Source organism: Tympanuchus pallidicinctus, unplaced genomic scaffold (assembly GCF_026119805.1).
Source record: "Tympanuchus pallidicinctus isolate F22 unplaced genomic scaffold, pur_lepc_1.0 scaffold12, whole genome shotgun sequence".
In the NCBI taxonomy this organism is placed as follows: domain Eukaryota; kingdom Metazoa; phylum Chordata; class Aves; order Galliformes; family Phasianidae; genus Tympanuchus; species Tympanuchus pallidicinctus.
This window is the reverse complement of record NW_026294637.1, coordinates 6,450,009-6,466,919: the sequence shown is the minus strand read 5'-3', so window position 1 is coordinate 6,466,919 and position 16,911 is coordinate 6,450,009. Positions and strand designations below refer to the sequence as shown.

Below are 16,911 nucleotides of genomic sequence, written 5' to 3'. Positions count from 1 at the left end.
CAAAAGAACTGGTCCAGTTTCCCACATCCATGAAGGCGATGGGAACATTAGCTAAAGATAACCATGCTACGCCGTGTTGAATTGAATGGAAAAGCCTTTTCTCATCAGAGGAACGTAGTGGATGTCACACTTCTACTCAGCCACATATTTTTAATAAAACTCTAGAAACTATCTTTGGAATTTCTGCTTCTTGTAAAGCACATTTTGAAAGAGACCGATGAGTTTGTAAGTTTTTAGGGTGAGTGCACAAACTCATAAAGGGCAGGATTGTGCCCATCGTTCTTCCAAAGTAAATTTAACTATGGAAGAGTTAATCTAAAACTACTTTCATGTGATCTCTGAGTACGTCAGTGATGTCTTCCAGTGCAGAGGCGTTAGCAATGCAGGCCTCTTCTGCATAGGTCAGTGCTGGTTTCTACAAACACAGCATAATTGCTAACAATCCCCAGATGCATCCCTTCCATTCAAGCTGTGGCAGCTCCTCCTTTTAGCACTGGATGTGCCCAGAAAGTTCCCTGGTGTGCCTATCAATAGCTCTTGACATGTACAAAATGCAGTAAATATTAATCCATCAGCTCTCACAACTCCCTCTCTGGGAGCCAGGCAATCATTTTTGCTCCAGCTTACACTTTGTTAAGTCAAAGCGGAGTCTCTCAAGGACACACAGAGCATCAGTGGCAGAAGGAGAATAAAGGTAACAGTGTCACCACAGAAAAGCACAAGGTGGGCATATCTGGGGAGGAAAGAGGAATCATCTGTTCAGTTACATTTTTCTATCTAAAGTCAATGAGCCTGTGGCTGCACGCACATTTGTGTGCATTTCAAGCACCTTATCACTGCTTCTGAGCGTTCATCCAAACATCTGCACCTTTTCGGCCTTTGGGTAGCATTTCATGAGCTTGTATGTGAACCTGGAACCTGTCTTACTCTGGAGATGAGCTCAGTGAAATTCTGAGGTTTATTTATTCATTTCTAAATAAAAGTTATCTCAAAGAACATTTTTCAACTAAGAGTGGCCACAGAGGTTTGTGCCTACAACTTCCTCGCTGTAACATGGAGCCAAGCGCCGATTATTCCTGGACTTGTCCCTGGGGCAGCCGCTATGACAGCATTGGCATCTCTAAGGAATTCTTGCAGCAGTGGCCTCTAAGGTATAAGCCAAGACCTTGAGAGTAGAGCATTATTCTGGGAGAAGATGGATAAAAATGCACAGCCAAGGAGAGCTGCCTCTTGACTTCATTATCATAAGTGTTTCTTGTGCAGTTCATTACATGAAGCCGCTTTGCCTTGCATTTCCTCCAACACTTGTTAGGGGAGGGAAGCCCAGTGGCCTGATAGATCCACTTCAGCTCCCTCCTTCAGCTGAAAACTACTCAGTCACTGCTGCCTCTTTTTCAGGAAAACCTTCATTTCATTAAAATTTAATTATTGGTTTAATTAAAATAGGCAAGCAGCAGTATGAGACGTGTATGTTTTTTTATGGCTGAAGGAGATTGTAAAGTCCTCATTCATTTCCCAAAGTAGCTTCCGCAAAAAATCAGGCTGTCTTTTTATAGGCCAATTCTCAGTGCTGCTTTCAAATGGATCCCACAGCCATTCATATAGATTAATCCGGGCAGTGAATCAGATCCTGCTCATTGGCTGCCTTTCAGAACATACTAGTGATGCTGTGGGAGCTCCATGGTAGAGCCCTGAGAGCTGATGGGACTCTCTAAATGATTAACTAATCTTCATCCAGACATTTTTCAGTTCTGTCTTAATTTATTCACATTGCAAAACAAATTTAGTCTTGGTGAAATGGACCAGATTGAAAAGCCTGGGGTGACTAACAATTGCTCTGTTATTCCCTCAGAAAGCATGAAGAGGGAAAACATCTACAGTGCTTTTCTGATGATGCCTATGCTGTGACCCAAGAGACAACAGTCCAACCTCAAAGCATTCTCAGCCTCTGTTTTTTCCATTAACACTGCTACTTTAAGGGGTAGCCCAATTTCAGGCAACCTGGAGCCTCACCAAGACTTCGAGGCAAGATTCCCAATTATTCTTTAAAAAAGACAAAAAGTCAGGGGTTCTTGTATCTTCTCACAATGGTTTCTCTGGCATCCTTAAACACAGTGGGAAATCAACATAAAGCAGGTAATAACACACACACACAAAAATTGCATGGAAATGGTGGGAAGAGACAGTAATGCCCTGCAGGAGGTGGGGGTATGTCTAGTGGTAGAGACAACACCACTAGCATGAGACCCCCAAGTGCAGTCATGCTTTCCTTCAGAACCAAGTCCATTAGTTGCTAATGATTTTCAAGTAGTTAAAGTGATTTTGCCCTCTCAACAAGGATGGGAATGTCTCTTAAACTCCCAAACAATTGGGTCTTTGATGTTTTTAAATGACTCCTCTTTCCACCAGTGAATTGAGCTTCAAAAATGCTGCATAGCAATTTGTAAATGCTGTTTACAAAATAATCACAAGAAAAAGATGAATATCCAAAGTTTCAAATATTTTCAGCTCATGGTTCTATGCTGGGCTACCTGCCCAGGGTTTTGCAGTATTCAGATCTCTTAAGCCATAATCCAGAAAGAAAAGAAAGAAGTAGCCTTTCATTTAGAAGAAACCCTCCAGACAATTTTGCAAGTAACTGCAGTGACCTTCATTTACACAGCTCTCTCCTGCAACACTGAGAATGCAAGTGAAGTGCAAAGCTGGGAACAAAGTGTGCTTTTTCAAAAGGTTTTTTTCGTTTCTTCTGTACTTGCTGGAAATTTACTCTCATCATTTCTCATTTAAAATATCATCCTATATGTGCCTGGAGGTTGCAGTATGGATCTCTTTTCATAACAAAAAGCATACATCAGTCTGCAGGTACAGGTCTAATTTTCAGCATTACCCTGAGTTCCTGGTGAGTCTGGCAGCACTTGAGAAAAATCAGGTGGCAATATTAGTGCCTCTATATCTTTCTCTTAAAGGTATGGTGTGATGGTTAAATGGATGGACTTCTGCATTTTTGTCTTCTTCACTTTGCTTGAGTCATTAACTTGATGATAAGACATCTCCTAGCTCCTTGAATCCTATTGGATCTTAATGGATTTGCAAATAGTTCCATAGTTACTATTCAGAATCATTAGTGACATAAAAACCAGATATCATTTAGAAAACCTTAGAGCCATAGACATTTGGAAGCAAAGAGCTCCCAGGGTATCAGGTAGGCATTCTATCTTGTATGCACACATAGAAACAATATTAGACAGACTTTCAGTCTGAAGTTGTGGAGCTGTAAGAGCTGTTCTTATGCTGTTATACTCAATCTCTTTGTGTCCTCTTGTCTTCATCAATAACATTAGATTCACATCACAAGGAATTTCTGAAGCTTTGCAACTTTGAGCTCTTCAGCTGAAAGGTGCCATGTAAGTGTAAACATAATTTTATATTCTGGAGGAATGCTGCTGAAATAAGCAGTATCTATTACCAACTAGCTGTAAAATTTGTGTCTATGTCAGCACTTAAAAATCATTGATCTGCAATAATCTCAGCATGGGGAAAAGAATATGACCAAAGGTTAGAGCAGAGAAACGCAGTTTTTGCCATTAGTGCCCAGGAAAGCAGAGCTAGAGAGCTACTGCACAGAGTTCTGGACAGGGAAATTGTGGTTGCATAAAGCTTCAGTGCTGATCCCTTCCTGACTGCTGGAATAACACTCAGATAGATGACCCAAGACCAAAGGCGTCTGCAGCAGCAGTCTGGTCACAAGACTAATCATCATTAGTCTCCTCTGGCTGCCAGATTGCAGGTAACTACAAACTGTGGAGTGACACCATGCCAGCACAGCCCAGGCACTTTCCAAAGTGAGAGAGCATTCCCATACCCTGGTATGGCAGCAGCAGTGAGCTTGGTGAATGTCTCCTAACAGGTTTGCCTTTGAACTTCAACCTGCCTCATTTCATTTTATCTGGGAACAGCAGAGTGGCTGAACAATAGGTATGATACAGAGAAATAACACAGATGGAGTCTGCCCAGGGGACACACTGTTGGAAGTAGAGAAGTTTAAAACTCTGGTCCTCAGTACCTGAGTGTACTGTGTTGCACATTTTGTCCCCTGAGTATACTTACCTCCCTGAAGGCAGATCCATTATTCTCTTTTAAGAGAAACTGGAAAATCTCTCCTCAGACAGTTTCTGGTTATTCCCCTCTCTGTGAGCAGTGATGGCCATCCTGCCCCTCCACCTGATCTAGGGTCCTCCCTTCTCCTCTCTTATTAGTGATTTAAGACAACTTCACTGCTTCACTGCCCTTCCTCCTGCGAGCAACCCAGGAATTCAGTCCCCTGATAAGCCACCACCGTGGACCCACAACTGCCCGCCTTGTCCTCCTGTCCTAGAACCTGTTGAAAATAACCTTTGTTATTCCCTGCCTTCTTGCTATGCCATATATTAACCTCCTTCTCTCCCTCAATCTTGAAGGCATTGCAGCTATCTAGAAGGGAAACCACCTCCCCAGTACCTGGGCCCTTTGGAAATCTGCCCTCAGATGGACGGGAACCAGCCAGTCCTTTCTGAGTACCACTGGTAGGGTACTCAGATGTAGTACGAGATGTGCTAACCAAAGTTATCTCCATCAAATTACAAGGGCACTGCAGATAAACCAAACGGGCAGTTTGATGCTGCCCCTCTCCGGTTGCTGGGAGAGGAAGGGGTGATGCAAAAGCAGAGGGCTGACAGTGGTGAGAGACAGGGCTAATGTAGGACGCCAGGGCTGGTATCAGAGACAAAGCAACGGCAAAATAGCACAATATCATTACCTGCCAGCTCTTTCTTTGAATCCTTCTGAGTCTGCACATCCATAATTGGGGACTTGTCTCTGCTGTCTAGGGCACTTGGCAGCATGCAGCTCTCCTCCCCGGAAGCAAGATTTGTGATCAGATTAAAGCCCATTTCATGTTCTCCTCGCTCAAATCTCTGTCATGCTCGCTGCTCCCCCTGATGTTTACATATGGTTGGCTGACTCATTTCCACATGAAGAGCTGACATTTCTCTCTCACATCCAGCGCAGGGGTCGTTGGTTGCTGCATTAAAGGGAAAAGAATACAACGAAGAGATTTTCTAATCACTGCATCGGATTACAAAAGAATGTAAATCACCGAACAGCGTTTTTTGTTAGGAGCAAGAGCAAGGTTACTTCAGGTAGTTCTCAAGCAACTCGATATTTCACACGATACACCCACGTGCAGGAGGGTGCTCACGTTCATACACGTGCTGGGCAAAGAGAGGCTGGGGAAGGTGCTGCAAAGTTAAGGAGCTTGTCCATTCTGTGCTGCATCCATAGCTTCCAGCTGGGAAGGAGCATAAGCTCCTTGTTGTCCTGTGCCTCTGCCTGCTGATAACCTGGCTTAACGTCCAATCTGCACTCACTGGACATGAGAAAAGTGGGCATATTAGAATTACAGCAAGTAATAGGAAATACAGAAACATCTAAGGCAGATACAGGACAGATGTTGGACCATAATATTACTAACAATAAGCTGGGATTGCCTTTTGCTGCAGTGCCATTCACAGAAACATCACTACAAGAAAATGGTCCAGTGTGTTTTTACTTAGTTATGTATTCTTCCCCTAAGGAAGCTGAGATGGCTCATGGGAAGAAGCAAAAGGAGCAAATCAATAAAAGCACAGAATTGTCCTTTTAGCAGAATTGTTTCTTTGGGAGGTAACTGTTGCACAAATGGGTAAGAGGACAGAAATCAGTTCAGCCTGGATCATCCAGCAAAGGTACTGAGGGCATTACACGCACCGCCCATCATGTTCTTGTAGTGAAGATGGAGAATGTGTTTTGCATTTGTCACTCATCTCTGCCATTTCTGAAGAGCTTCCTATTAGGCATCTGCTGAAGTCTGCTAGAGAAATAACAATAAAAAAATAAAGGGCATTTAAACATGACCTGAAGCCCACAGAATCCTCTGGAAGGGTCTCCACACAGTCCTTTTCCAACCCTTTGTGCCTTGAGATATAATGGGGGCAGAGAAGGGGAGCACAGATGTGAATTGCTTCCCCGCTGGCCAGCAAACAGTCACCCATAGCAGGCAGCAGAGTCAAAGGGGAAAAAAAAAGAAGGAAAAAAAAAAAAGAAAGAAAACTCAGAGCCCATAATCATTTTATGATTCTAATTTAACTTTTATGAACATGTTTTGTGCTCCCCTAGTCAGACTCTGGTATTGATCTTTTCAGTATTGTTAACTCATAACCAGACCATATTTGAAGACATAAACTTTAAAAGGGATAATAAAGAAGAGCCAGACTGCACTGGCTTTATTATCCTCAGTCTAGGGACTGGGGGCTGTAAATCCTATTGGAATCAGTGAAATTATGCAAGTGGAGATCAAATCCTGGCTTTGTCAATATTTGAGATATTGGGTACCAATGTCATCGGTTCCTATTCTGAGTTGGAAGTGGAACTGTGTTGGGACACAAAGCAATGGGAACATAAGAAGTTACACAAGGGAAAAGGAAACACTGACTTTCTATCTGCATGCTTTTGAGAAATGGGGCAAATTGCAACACTTTGACCCATTTCTGCACCAGATTATTCAGTGCTCAAATTTGGATTCTGTCTTCCAACCCCATCTGAGGTCTAAGCAAGAGCATTTAAATCTTGCAAATGGTGTTATTCTTTAGTGAGAGCGTTGACCCTGAGCACCAGCACAGGGTGATGGATATCCTGGCTTTGCTGTACTGCATGTGCTCTGTGCTTCAGGTCAGGAGGTTCATATAGCTTTTCCAGGCTTCTGACTGATGGATAACATGAAAAGCCTGAATAACAACGTTCATGGGCTTTATTCTCTCCATGGTAACAATACAAGAAGGGCAGTTTTCTACCTCTGTTTCTGGAAAAAAGAAGGAGCGTGAAAGCACATGACAGATTTTCTTTGTGAAATGAATGCGAATATAATGAAATAAGGGTGTGGGGCACTGCTTTCTGCCTGGTGTATGCAAGACGGGAAAGGTGTTCTCAATCTGAGTATCAGGCTGAAAAATCTTGTGGTAAAACTTATTCAGTTCCTCCGAGGTCCAATCTGGTATTTGAATCAAAAGTGCAGGGCAGTAAGCTCTGAAGTTCAAGTGTGAATCTGTATCTGCTTGCAGATGGACTCGGCAGTTCTTCTTCAGACCCTACCCAGCTGCACGCAGCTGGGAACTGCACACTGCATCTCACAGACAAAAAGTAATGATAAAGTCCCAAGAAGTCAGCAACTCCCTTTGTTCAATGTGAGCCACAACTCGTAGTTTTCAGTTCTTAACAATGCCTCAAAATAGCTGAGTTATTGTAACTTCAGATTTTGTTTCATGCACTTGAAATAGCACAACTCTCTGTTTTCTCAGCATCCCCAATCCCCCAGCACCTTGCTTCTCCCTGAGCTTCTTGGGGTTGGACTGCATCCCACAGACCTATTTCTGCATTTTCAGTGACTCACTCCAGCCAGCATCACCGTGCTATTTTGTGTCTGTTGGAATTAAAACCCAAAGGGGATCTTCAAAAATAAATAAGAGGTTGCATGGTACACTGCCAACAACTTGGAGGGAGCTCAGAAAAGAGCAACTGGGATGAATAGGGAACTCAAGGCAGTGACTTCTGAGGAAAGATTAACATTGCTAAAAATAACCCTCTCGGGTAACTAACGATTAGCAGGATATGTGATAAAAGTGGCTGTGTATTTAAGAGTATAAACAATCAAGAATGGAATTGAATCTTTAGAGTGCACGAAGGAGCTACATTAAATAAATGAGGAAAATAAGGGATGCAAAACAGGGCATCAGCTCCTCTGGCTCTATGATGGAACTATTTAAATAGGTCTTGAAATAGAGTCATCTGCAGTCGTTGGAAATTCCCCCTCCCTTTCAATAAGGTGGTGGCAACTATAATATACAGTTACTTCAGAGTTACTGATAGAGACAGTGACTTCAGATGCACTTGTAATGCAGGACACCAGACTGGGGGTTCTCTTCCCTATCCTCTGCCTCCCCTCCAAGCTGGCAGCATCTGGAAGGAGCCAGACCTCAGCCTCTTTCTCCAGAAGAAAAGCTCACTGCATCTGGTTTGCTTTATAGCCCAGAGGGATCGCTGTGATTGTTTAAGCTGACCCAATGCATGGCACATGGTCTTTTCATGCTGTGCTTGCTTCACTGAGTAAGACAGGTACATATCATTGAACAGAATAAAAACTGTATTTGTTGTTACCCTTTTCTGTGTGCGTCCTAAGAGTTACCATGGCATCAGCACAAAAAGTGCTACTATGAGCACTAGATATGACTCTGAGAGAGATTTGCTTGTCCTCTCTTCACTTATTTCTCCCTACCCCCTTGCCAGTCCCTCCTGGAATTATTTTCTGCGTGGCAAAGCCTTCCCTCTTGCATCAAGACCCATCCTTCAGTTTCCTTCCACTGTTGGGGTACAACCAGATGAGGATTATGTGTCTATGTGAAGGAAATCAGGATAAACTATTCTACTATCTTTCTACACCACGTGCCTGAAGATGACACAGTAGCTATTCTGCATTTTGCATTCTAAGATTTTAACTATAGTTTCACATGATAAACTGAGCAAACCAACCCATATTTTCTGTGAAGAGATGTTTGAAAAGCCATATCCAGAATAATAAATGGTTTGTTGTTAGATGAGAAGGGTATGCCTCACAGAGAATTTACGTGGTGCATCTTAGTTCTGGCACTGCTCATTAATAACCAGAATGAAAAAAAAATAGAAAATAAATGTCTAAAATTTGCACACAACATTCTATTCAGAGAAACTGAAATTATACTAGAAGGCAAGCTTAAAATTCAACATAAAAGTGATGAGTAAGGATGATCAACAAAATAAATACAGAATGGCAAAAACGGTTTGCAGAATGGGACCTACAGAGAACCAGTGAGGGAAGAGGGGCTGTCTGAAGAGGAACAAAAACCTATGCTTGTTGTACATACAGGCTGCAGCAGAGAAGGGAATGCCCTTTGAGTTCAGAGCAGACAATACAAAACAGAACAAATTGACTTGCACCAGGATCAGATAGCAGGGTAAACCAGGTAATGTGAAAGCTATTGAGGCACTGGAATAAACTGTGAGTAGACTGCAGCATCCAACACAAGTGTTCAAGAACTAGCTACACAGACATCTATCACGCACCATATAACACAATCAACCCTTCCTTGAAGTAGGCAGATATGGTGTGCTGCTCCTTCAGAGCCCTGCATTCAGACAGCATCCCTTGCCATGTTGTTTAACCCACTGCTGCTTCTCACAGTTTACCTTCATAACTGCTTGGTAGTAACACGTGTGCTTCAGAGCTACATGCTGACCTCTTCAGTTTGGGAGGAGGTGACACTGGAGATCAGTCAGGAACTTTTGGTATGCTCTTTTTGTTTCATTTGCACTGAGGCATATTTATTTTATTCCATCTAACAGCTCTTTTAGACCATTTCGCTCTCTGCTGGAAGCATGATAAGACCCAAAATGTGGGTTGTAAATAGCTGGGAAAACTACACCTTTAAGTCTAATTTTACGTGTAGCATCTCTTATTAATATTGCAACATTTATTGTGAGTTTTAAGTCATCATTGATTTTTATTAAAAAAGATAATTTTTCTTGTATGTGCATGCTGCCAGCAAAATAAAATATATGTTTTTTTCCCCTCAGTATGAATTCTCATTAATCTTCTATGAGTGCTTGAGAAAGTGAGAAGACAGCTCTCATTCTGAGGCTGCATCACTGCCTGAGCTTTCTGACCAAGGTATTGTCATTCACTCCACTGGGATGCAGAAGAGCTGCTTAATTGTATAAACCAGCATGTGTTAGGTGGGGACTGAGGAAACAAAACAGTCTCCTGTGACTTATTACATCTGGGAATGATTAGCTCAGCTATTATGTAATTAAATTTCAACAGAAATGTGTAAAATGTCCAGCAAGGATGGTGAAAGCTTTTTGAGATGTGTGCAAGCAGCTAAGGGATGTGTAAGGCCAAGAGCAGAAAGAAGATAAGAGTGCATTTTGTAATCAATGTCCAGGTGTTTTCTTATGTCAAGAAGAAATGGGTCTTACTGGTAATATGAAGGTTTTGAAGCATTATAGTCTGAAGAGAACCTAGACCCCAGAGAAGCCTCATTCATTAGGAGTTTTGTTACCTAGCATAAGTAAATAAGTAAAGGGCACAATGACTTTTGTTTGATTTTCAGCCAGATTGGGTAATGTAGCTCTGTGTTAATTGAAATCTGCAGTCTGACCCTGCATTAACTGGGGAGCAGACAATAAGGATATGATTGCTCATTAGACTGGAATGTAGGTAAACTAGATCCCAGTTGGCTTTGGTCCTGTGCATTTTGATAAAGATACCTGCAAGCACTGGCTATAATAATAATGAAGCTGTGACAGGGACATTAATGCAAATACAGTGCAAATATAAATGAGTAAACACTATTACAATTGAATATGGGGTATAATAATGTATATAATTAAGAAAATTAATATGTAAAGTAGTTAGAGTATAAAAGAGCATATTTAAGACCAGAGGCCTGCCGTGCTCTCTTCCCCAAGCCACCAGCTTCCATACCAGGGTGCCACGCTGCACCAAGGTTTGTAAGCACATGAAAGGCAGATCTGCCTGCTGGCAGACTGTGTGTCAGAGGGTTACTTTGATTTCAATGATAAAGAGGATTCATTTGCCTTTAGATCATCTTTTACCACGCAGGTGCGCAAAAAAAACCCCAAACAAGTGATAATTTCATTTACCTGTTCAGGCAGGTGAACAGGAGGTATCTGCTAAAGGTGCAGCAGTCCCAGGACAGGTCTGCTGGTGTTGGGTTTAGATGATCTGTGAGAAAGCCACTTCCATTTCCCTCCCAGAAACAGTCCTTGGTATAGAGGCTCTTTCTGAACTAACCTTCACCACCACACATCTTGTGGAGCATCCAAGAAGGAGCGAGAGGTGCTGGTCCAAGCACAAAAGTAATGCCCACTCAGGTTTTAAGGCTCGGTGACTTTTTAGTCTTTTTCTCATCATCGCAATTAAGGCCCTGTAATCAGCAGCATCAATGCTGCAATCAGCCCCAGCAATCAGCCTCCTGCCTCCAATGCTGATGAACAACAAAGTCAAGAGACCTTGTTAAAAAAAATAAGAGAGTGGAAGTGCATTTACACCCCTGGGTCTGCGGCCCTGAGAAAGAAGTTGGTATCTTGCTGAGGCCTTTGAAGCGAGGCTGAATTCACAAAATAGCATCTATCTGCAGTGAGGGAGGGCTGTGGAATCATGGAATCGTACAATATCTAGAGTTGGAGAGGACTCATAAGGATCATCTAGAGGTGTGTGCTAGCTCCCATCAGCAGGCTGGCCAAGGAATTCAATAAAGGCACAGCCCTCTTTTTCTGTCCTGCAGTTTAGGTTTGGCAAACATAACTCCAGGATTGCTGAAGTCCTGTGAAATATACATCCTGGTGCCTGAAGTCCGATGTGATCCGAATCCCCACTTTGCATCAAAAGGAAAACACACAGTCAAGCTAAGAAAGCATTTTCCACGTGAATCACATCAGTGTCTCCAAGTTACTCCACTACACCTGCTTTTATCACCCCCACCTAGGAAATCACCTTTGAAAAAGGAAGATTTCTTCTTGTGTTTCAGCTGCATCACTTGTTTTGCCTGCTGACCCATTAATTATCGGTCTGTGGCTTCTGACAGTCAGGGCACAGCAATGTACTGGGGGTGATGTTTCCACTGGGAGTGGAGATAGGAGTAGCAGACCTGTCCAGCCCAGTTGCTGTAACAAGGTTATAATGCAAAGCTCTGAGCAATTCGCCAGTAGATTTACCTCCCTGTCCTAAAAGCATCTTTATTACTTAATCAATCAAAAGCAATTTATGAACAAGGCTGAAGTTTTACAGGGAGCTATAAATCTGTCTTTTGTTTCCACGACAAAGCAGGAAAAAACAGATACAAAGCATCAAAAGACACTGGATCAATTAAAAAAAAAGTAACTCAAAAGAAAATAATTTTTCACAAGTAAAAATGGACTCCATCTCTCAGTCTACATACCAGCCTACAACATCATCCATGACAGAGGCTTGAAGAAGTGGCATTGTAAAGTAAAAATGAGAACTGACTGGGGCAGAGACATTGTCTGTGCATGCCTTCCTTAGCTGTATTGTAGCCACTGAGTAGCAAAATAAAATAATAAGAATGCTGAGTCAGTAACAGCATATATGCTCCAGATGCCCTTTTTGCTTCCTGAACATCTGTCCCTCTGCCAGGACAGGGCAGCATTAGGATCCTTTTAGGCGCAGATACAATACTTGCTGCCTCCAAAGAGAGTTTCTCTAAGCCATGGCAGTGCCCAGACTCTCCTCTTTTTCTCTTTTAGTTCGTCTTGTCATTAGAAGGATGCTACTGGAAAAAATTCACTTGCGATGTTTCTGCACGCCAGAAGCAGCTGAGCATGCAAAGGCACAAAAAGCTACATGAGGATGCCCAGTTCTGAATTCTCTCTCAGCTACTGAGGCCAGGAGGCTGTTTTGCATCCCTACAGCACTGCTTCTCTAGCATACACTGGTTGGACCAGTTAGATTCCCATACCAGCTCATTGGGATTATTACCTTGGGACAGATGGAATCAGCATTTGTTGGCTGAGTGCATCTCAGCTGGTTTGGCAGCAATCCCTGTGCCACCAGCCCCTCTACCTCTGACATTCAGTGCCTCAGCAATCCTGCTGACGTCTGCGAAACTGGGGTACAGATACAGACATTAAAGTCCCACTTAGGAGAAAGATACTGAAGAAGTCTGTACTGAACTATGTGCAAGAGCTAAGCTGGAGGCTGAATTCACCTTATCTTGTTTAATAGTTTCAGGTTCAGCTTTTTTTTTGCTTTTGACTGCTCTGATCTTACAACTCCCAATCCCGATGCTGCAGTTTCCCACCCTGCCTGTAAGTGCATGATTTACACCTTTAAAAGCAGAAACAATGATTTGATTAAGAGCAGCACTGCTTCTATACCACTGTTTTCCTTGCTTGAGCCACCCAGCAGAGTTTCCCACATTAGGTGTGTTCTCTGCCATCACAGTGCCTGCTGCCCGCCATGCTGGGACTGAGCCTGCAAGATCAGAAAAGACAGGGCAGCAACATGCACTGGTCTCACATTTCAAGACCTAATAGGAACAAATGTGTCATCTCATAGTTCACTGATTTAATGGCTCTTGGTGTTTATGACAAATAGGCGCTTCCTGATTTCATTTCATGCACTTTATTGTAGATAATGAAATTCACATGCTTGCTAGTTCAGCACTGAGGACTTGCTTAGCTGATTCTGGGCAAAAGCTCTGCTTCGTGAAAAGGTTCAGTCAGAAGCTGTCACTCCTGCCCCATTGGGATACAGATTCCTGCCCATTTCTGAGGAGTTAAGTAACTACTGAGCAATGATTTACATAAGCAATGATTACCATAAAAACATCATGAAACATTAAAAGTTGTTACTCATTTAACAGCAGGGATAATGACGACCAATCTGATTCTCCCCAACAAAAGAGTCAAAAATTATAGATACGCAATTCCTTAAGATATACACAGCATGGATTGATCAGTGGCTGATTTACTGTCCCAGCCCACCACACGTGCACAGAAGATATACCTGTCTTCCTAATTGGCTCTGAAAACACAAGATAGGTTTCATTGCACCCTGGCCCTTATTATCGACATTATTTATTATTGATCAAATACTGACAGATGTTTTCAGTGTTCCATAAACATAAGAAGCTAAAACCCTTGTCCTGTCAAATAAACACAGGGTGTTTAACTCTGATGGGCACCAAGAATCCCATTAAATTCAATAGCCACTTATCCCCTCTTGGGAGAATCCATAGACAGACCAATCTGGACATACGTAGTTCTCCTGCTGAAGGCACATTGCAGCGAGTTGTGAAAAGGAGACTGCCTAAAAACTGTGCACAGTTACAGTCTTTAATAAGAGTCTATTGGAATTTAACCCAGAGAGGAAGGGGGAAGCAGGTGATGATTAACACCATCCACATTCTAAGGAATACACTCGGAGAGAAAACAAAGCAATGAGTCAAGACAACAGGACATCAGTATCTAAGCAATCTGAGTAATAGGCTTTATTGCACCATAAAACCGAGGCTGCTCATGCCAATGAGATACACATGTAGATACTATTTCACTAGAATCTCTGAAGAGCTTCTGACCTATTCTTGTTCCAGAGCACAAACTAAAGTATGGGTCCACTGCAGATACGAAAGAAGGTTTCATTTCAAGATTGCTTTTAAACAAAACCCAACAAATTAGGAATTTTATTAGAAGCTATCACAGTCTATTTTCATTTTTATCACGGTAAGCTGCTATTTGCTTAAAAGCAGACTTTTTTTAGTGAGACTCACATATTAAATACGTGTTAAGTGATACAAGAGTAAATTATTTTGGCATTTCACCATCTGTGAGTCCAGTTCTTCTGATTCTCAAACTGAACTGTATTTCCTTGAATATATCACAGCATCCAGAAAAATCGTGGATGGATTTTAGTGAAAATTCAGGAACCTCTTCAAAATTGCCAACAAATTCCATTGCCACTAAAAAAACTGGCTGGATCAGAGCAAGATTTCAGGGTGAATTTTACAATACAGTGTACTGCTTCCAGTGGATGTACAGGTCTTCAGCTTGCAGACCTTTCATTTTACTTCAGCAGATGCTTAAAATTGCATGAAGGATCTAAAAAGAAATATTCCACTTATTTATGGGCACCTGCTCTTTGACATTTCATGAGCTTCTGGAATTGGGCTGTGCAGCAAGTTTTCTCTCTTTCTCCTTTTCATAGTATAAATGATAGCTTGTACTTTGCCCTGTTTCCTACCCCTAGACTGGCTGCAGCAGCAATGCACATTCACCCAGATTCTGTCAAATGTTGAGAATTAGATACAACCACATCCCATCCCACTTCTGCCATCTTTCTGAGTTGGAGGCAATGGATTAACACAGTAAGCCTCATCAGCTACAAATGCATTACAGCCACCGTTGAGCTTATCTAAGTAGTTTTTTACTGTGTAATTACTGCAATTATTTTAATGGACAAAAAATATTAAATGCTAGGAGCTTGCTTCCCCACTGAAGCCAGAAATTAGCAAAAGAGCTTTCCTCTTGTTTATTTAAGGACCAGGAGTACTGCATTTTCAGAAGAAAATGAACCTAATCATAAGTTTTACAGCTTCTGAACAAGGATAGGTCTTAAACTGTGAAAGGCCATGACTGAAATGAGAGGTAGTCAGAATAGCGGTTGTCATACCTAGGATGGGATATTAATCTTCAAGTTCTAAGAAGCAAAAATGAAGAGTGAATTTCACTTTCAACTTTTATGAAGAAATTTAGAGGATGAAAACCAGTGCAGTGGCAACTATTTTCCTCATGAATATAACTCCACCTGCTCCTTCGATTGCATCCTAATAACCAATCTCTGGTTTTATCACTTGGTAAGAGTGAATGGTTTAAGAGAAGGAATGAAGCACAGTGATCGCCTTTCTAAATTCTTTTGCCAGGCTGTTTTTCCTCACAGTGTTCATACGATGCTAAACAAGAGGCGGTAGAAAAACAAAAATGAAAATCAAACATCATAAAGTGACGTTGTTTTATTAAGCAGGATGTGACAAGAAACATATTGTTTTTCTTCAGAACTTGCTTTTGGGCTCACCAACAAATCAGGATGCAAGATGTCGCCACACCCTTTCCAACAGCTTCTGTGCAAAGATTTGGACTAAGTCTCTATCAAATGGATCCCCAACTTGATCTCCAGCCAACATAACTTCACCCTTTTTGACTATGAGGCTCTCTCAGCTCTCTGGACAAGGTGAAGAGCAGAGCAAAGGAATGAGGCACTGCATAACGAAGAGCAGAAATACTGCCCGGCTTGCTGCCCGCCCCAACACCTGCTCTCTTGGATGTATGTTTTATGCTGTTTATCATCTTTAAGTGGGATACAGACAGGCATGGTCATACACACATACTTCTACTTTTGATGCATGTTGTACCTATAAAAATCATGCCTTTCATGCCCATGAGGCCAGTCAGCCCAGACAGCCAAAGGATCAGTGAGATCTTGGGTGTGCATACTCCATATTCATAAAATAGGTGCCAGCAACTTTGGAAAACAGCCCTTGGCATTTAACAACACGTTCCCTTGCTCTCCGCTGCTGCAAAGCACAAGCTGCCATGGGAGTCACCAGGGCAAGATACATGTCTAGCGACTCTGTGAGGCAGTACAAAATATGTTTCATTGTACCTCATAAAAGCATGATATTTTAGTGTACAGGAATTTGTTATGCCAGCTTAATAAGGGCTGCTTTCATCTCCGTGCACCCTGCTAGGCTCCCTCCTGCTTCCCAAGCAGGAGATGTGATGTTCCTCTGGAAATTCTGCCACCTGGAAGGATCAGGCTCATCTTTCCCTTCCATACCAGGCCTCCATTTCTCTTCAAAATTCATTTTGAAATTAATTTCTCCTGTTCTCCTGGCATCTGCCTCTTAATTTGACTCATACTTTACTATTGATCCTGTGAATGCTGAAATTTATTCACCAAGCAATGTCGTTATGAGTACTATTTTCTGTATTTTTTTTTTTCTGCTTGCTGGCTGGCCTCATTCCATCCTAAGAAATATTTTGTAATCTAGTTTCTATAGAAGCCTCCTTACAAAAAAAAAAAAAAAAAAAAAAAACCTTTTATTGAATGTTACAGAGAAAGTTGGCATAGCACTTACATTGCCACATGCAGGATGTTAATCCTAGCTTGTGAATATGTTTCTTTGGAGTCCTGCAGCTCTGTAAGTGGAATTACTTTGATGACTAAACTGCTAAATCAACACTTGTCTCACTCTCTTTAAAAAATAATTA

General features: G+C 42.0%; 1 long non-coding RNA gene across 2 annotated transcripts in view; it reads right to left on the bottom strand.

Moving 5' to 3' along the window:
• Positions 1 to 2,832: 2,832 nt before the first annotated feature.
• Positions 2,833 to 16,911, bottom strand: part of LOC128075419 (uncharacterized) — a 43,220-nt gene continuing 29,141 nt past the window's right edge. For both annotated transcript variants that reach the window (XR_008203812.1, XR_008203811.1), the window contains 2 exons: positions 4,796 to 5,059; positions 2,833 to 3,077 (listed from right to left, as the gene is read on the bottom strand). This is a non-coding gene — a long non-coding RNA (uncharacterized LOC128075419). The remainder of the gene's footprint in view (positions 3,078 to 4,795; positions 5,060 to 16,911) is intronic.